The 5308-nt window shown below is 26.9% G+C and overlaps 1 long non-coding RNA gene across 1 annotated transcript; it reads right to left on the bottom strand.

The window, feature by feature from the left end:
* Positions 1-1152: 1152 nt before the first annotated feature.
* On the bottom strand, positions 1153-1844 carry LOC121228176 (uncharacterized). Its single transcript, XR_005925705.1, has 2 exons — positions 1541-1844; positions 1153-1442 (listed from the first exon to the last, which is right to left on the bottom strand). It is a non-coding gene; the product is annotated as an uncharacterized lncRNA (long non-coding RNA).
* Positions 1845-5308: the final 3464 nt, after the last annotated feature.

The raw sequence follows: 5308 nt of genomic DNA, 5'->3' as shown, positions 1-5308 counted from the left end.
ATTTTCGTATAAAATTAATTTAAATTAAGTTTAATATTATTATATGAATAGTAAAATTTTATTTTTAATTTTAAAAACATTGAAAAGTATTAAAATATTAATATAAAATATTATAATTTTAATATTATTAAACATACATATTTAATTATTTATATTTAATCATAAAATAAATTATTAATATAATTTATTATTTTAATAAATTATTTAATATTTCAATTTTATTTTAATAATAAATTTTAAAAATGATAATTTTAAATAATATTTTTCATATATTATTGAAAAATATTTAATATTATTTTAATAATAAATATTTATTACAATTATAAATATATTAATAATAAAGGTTTTATAGATAAAGGCTGATATATGCAATAAGTCAATGTACTCTTCACAAATTTGGAATTTAATCATTATACTTTTATTTTCAAGAATTTAGTCCCTCTATTTTTTAGGTTTGAAATCAATTCCAATTGTTAATATTGTTATTTTTTTTTTGTCAATTTTTTGATGTCACATTTTTCTATAAAAAAATACTCACTTGGTAATCATGTAATTAACAAATGACGGTATAATGGACCTAAATTTAATAAAATATTTTTAATAGTGCTAACAATTGAACTTGAATTTTGATATCTAAAAAGTAGGACTAAATTCTCAAAAAAACAAGTATATGAACAAAATTTTAAATTTACAAAGAATACAAGGACTTATGACGTATTTTAAACTAGTACAAAATATGAATATTTTAATTATATAAATATAAATATTTGTTTAAATAATGTTTAGCTTCATTTATTCTTTACAACTCTAATGTGTCAATATGTACTCTCATATATGATGTTGATTATCACAAAATATTTATCTTATTATAAAATAAACTTCATTGTCAAAAGGGAATTGTATTATAATATTTTGTAACAAACATATTTATATTAAGTATGTTTCATAAAAAAACAACTTTTAGTTTAAAAAATAATTTCAAGAAATTTATCGAATAACGAAAAATATTTTGCATAAAATCATCTAAACACTCGACAATATTATTTTTTTTAGAAAACTAATCTATTTTCCGAAAATTATTTTCAAGCAAAGAAACGGAGTTTTCTTCGTAGCATAACGGTTGTATAATAATTTTTTCCCGACGAGTTCCGGTCCTGATTTCTAAACATTTCATAAAAGTGGGTTTTAACCAAAGACAAGATGGAAGCAAACAGAATCTGTTCTTGGCTGCTATTATTTACATCTCAATCAAAAATCTTGATGGGGTTAGCTTGGCCTAAAACAGAAGCTGATCCTCCAAGAATAAGGCCTTTTGGTTCTTCTGGTTTTGTGGGCAGTTGATGGGCAAGAAGAATGAACCATCTTCCACATAACTTCTATATCTTCATATTCGCCACAACCCTCCAAGTCCTTGTAAAGTCCTAGCAGCCCCTGCCTTTTCCCTGTCATTATTGCCTTCAACTTTGGTTACATACAACACCACACATATATATTAGCATAGAAATAGAATCTAGTAGGGTTTTTTTTTTTTTTAATTTACCTTCAGCCTTTGGCTTGAGATGCTTTGTGACCTTTAAAAGTACACATTTAGTTGGAAAAACAAGTGAGCGTTCAAAGCGAAGCCACCTTCTCCACTTCTCCATCTTTGGGTTGTTCAAGTAGCTCCTCCTCAGCTTCTCCTTTTATTTCCTACATATTTATATATAAATATCAATGATTTGTGGGTTTCAATTCCTAAACTTCCCGTTGCCCATTAAACTAATGGTGGTCAGCAAAACAAATTTTATGCATACGACACGGCAGATAACAACAATTATCAAGACAGTATACATTAAGTTTGTAAAAATTATTATTAACATAGTAGTTAGGATTCAGGATGTAGGGTATTGCTTAGATTTTGCTCCAGTATTACTCAAAACATGTCTATAACACTGCAAAGTAACAATTACTATGTAATTGAGAGACAGTTTTATCATGTTAGAATTCCCTATATGAACACAATTTTCAATTGAGGGTGAAATTGCATAGAAAGTTCTACACATTTTTTCATGGATTTAATCCTTCTACTATAATTTCATCATTTCTTTTTCTTTACCTTTTGAAATGTGTTTTCAGTATTAATGCCAACTTCCTTTTCACTAATTTAGTTAAATAATTTGATTTTATTTTTAAACATGTGATGAGTGATAACATAATATATACATTTTGACTGTTCTTGTATGATTTGAAAAATATTATACATAGAATAAACTAAGGTTGTTGAAGTTGGATCAATTTGCTAATGAATCAATCAATAAATTGATCCCAAAAATAAATTGAATGGGTTTTTGAGTGAACTTTTTGAATTGATAATTGAACTGGTTTTCTCTTTTTCTAAAAACCCCACAAACAATGTATAGTAGACTTGTATGCAATTTCCTTGAGACCAAAAACGACGCTTAATTCAAAATAATTGGGATAAGAAACAACTAGAACCATAAAATTTCGATTAATCAATGGAAGAGGAGGGGAAATGTGTGTGTTATTGAGAAGAAACCGACAGTGAGTAGGCAAGATGTTTTGGACATTGCATTTCTCATTTATACTTACCACCAAAGATTCTCAATTAAAAAATTGTGGAAGGGAAAAAAGGGCGTGTTGGGGGCCATAAGTCAGACGGTTGGTTGGATTTTCTTTCAATGCTTTTGCGTTTGTGTGGGCACTCCTCACATTTTGGCATTTACAAATGAATGGGGGTGATGAGATGGTGTATTAAAATTAAACTAAACTAAAAACCAAGTGAAGACTTTGAATTTAAGGTTTAGTTTATGCTAAAGAGAAGATGATTAGTTAGTAAAAGCATGGTGTGTCATTGGATACCCTGGGCAATTGGCATCACCTTTTTTTGCTTAATCTGCTTGGCATTATCCACTGAAAGGAGGCTGAAGCATGTGCTTTGCAAGCATTTCTGGTTGAGCAGTCTCTTATTACAACCTATCAACCCTATTTCTTCCGCTATAACTCTACTAAAACTAGCAAATTCGAATTTAGTCCCTATACTATGCATAAATTCGAATTTAGTTCCTATACTATGCGTCAATTGAGAAAAGAATGAATACATGTTTAATTGGTCAAAATTTTCCCTTAGTCTTTGTATTAACTATAAGTTGTGTATTCATATTCTATATTGTAATTTGATCAATTTTAGCTCATATATTTTTCGTTTTTTAAAATTTCAATTATGACTACTATTAATCTCATGCTATGCATAAATGGTAGTACTGAAAATAATAACATAATTTAATTTAGGCCGCTTAATGAAATTCAATAATTTTAAAATTTCATGTTAATAACTACAATATACCAAAGGATGTCAATTTAGTATCAACGATGTAGCCTTTCCATAAAGATACTCAAGGACGAATATGATAAAGCTTGATCTAAATCAGGTCAAGTTTGATTTTTTTTTTCAATGTAAGTACTTGATCTGCCTCTTTTATTTTTATTTATTTTAAAATTAACTAAAAATATAAGTATAACTATAGAATTATATTTTTTTTTGTTGTAAAATAAAGAACAAATGAAGTAAAAGGAACAAAGAGATAGGAAAATAAAGAGAGATCGAAGTACGTAGGTAAAATTATCATGGAGGTTCTTGTACTATGAGTCGAGTTGCATTATGCCTCGTCTACTAAAAATAGATAAATTAGTTCATGTACGTTAGCTCAAAGAGAAAATCGGTCTTTCTGTTAAAAATTACATCAATTTCTACTATTAAAAATTGATCCATCTGGCATGTCAAGTGTAATTGTCTGGTTATTTCCGTCACCTAGGCCAATTTTTAATAGCAGAAATAGATGAATTTTTTTAATAGAAATTACCAGCTTACTCTTTGATCTAACATATAGGGATTAATTTGTCCATTTTTAGAGTAAAATGGGCAAAATGCAATTTAACTCCTAGTAAAAAGACCTCCATAATACTTTTACCAAGTATGTGTTTCATTTATTCATCAATGGATTCTTTACCATGCTTCTCAAAAAACTAAATTTATAAACATGAAAATTATAAATGATGTGCCTAAAGTATATCAAACTTCTTATCCTAATGACATCCACTTTATAATAAAAATATTCCGAACTCTTCCCTTTAGATGTCCATTAATAGATAATGTGCTTTGTTAAAATTTCAATAAGATAAAAAAAAATACCTTACAGGAAAATTTTCCTAGGGAAGGAAAAAGAACATGCATATCTTTAATGCGCCTAATATGCTGTCTCATCAAAAAATTTATCAAAAAAATGCAGTGGGGCAAAACCTCGATCAAAGGGAAAAAAAAAGACCAGCGCATACTTATTTCCCCTCATAACAATATCACATAATATCTCAAATTTTAAATATTTCAATTTTAAATACTAACTTTTCAAATGATCACTTAAATGGATTCACTAAACATTTATATTATCATTCTTCTAAAGGCCATAAGTGAAAAAGAATTTTGGGAAAATATATTTTGATCAATCTTCTTTAATATATATCATCCTTAGCAACTAACATATAGCATTATCTTCATGCACTTTCATTTAAAGACATGTCGTACATTTAATAGAATGTGTTATTACCAAGATACATCAATAATTTTATAGCACAACAATATGGTATTTCTAAACCAATAATTTTTTTATCATTCCCTTAATGATGATAAATTGTCTTTATTCACATCTAATGATTTTATAACTATTGAGGTATTCAATGGATATACTTTATTCATATTTGATTTCTTTAAGATCTTTTTCAGTATGTGTCAATTTGTATACAAAAATTTTATATGTTAAGTGTTCGATCTCAAGTCGAAACAAAACTTTATTTTTCTAAAATTGTTTATCGCAAATGATTTCTTTAAATAAATTACTATTTTTGCAATCTCTTTAGTAGTTTTAACAATAGTCATAATACTCTGATTATGGTCCTATAAAAATACGTATGGGTATCTTGAATCATTTTATTACTTTCTTTCAACTATTAATCACCAAGTTGAATTTATATCTCGTATATGTAAATCATTTCAATTCATATAAATATTTATGCAAATGTATTAAACAATTTCTCGAGAATTTCTTTATGGTTTTAGCATTCTAAATCCTTCAAGGACTTTAGCATAAATTACACTATTGATGATCTATATAAAGGTGGTAACAACCTTAAGACATATGTCAAAATTTTCATGAAAGTCAGATTAATAAATATTTAAAGATTATTGCATCAACCACAAAAGAATATTTTATCCTTTCATAATCAACGCCAAGTGTTAGTTGTTTATAATGTTGGT

Source organism: Gossypium hirsutum, chromosome A04, assembly GCF_007990345.1.
Source record: "Gossypium hirsutum isolate 1008001.06 chromosome A04, Gossypium_hirsutum_v2.1, whole genome shotgun sequence".
Taxonomy (NCBI): Eukaryota; Viridiplantae; Streptophyta; class Magnoliopsida; order Malvales; family Malvaceae; genus Gossypium; species Gossypium hirsutum.
The sequence above is the reverse complement of the archived record's forward strand: the minus strand, read 5'-3'. Positions and strand labels throughout refer to the sequence as shown.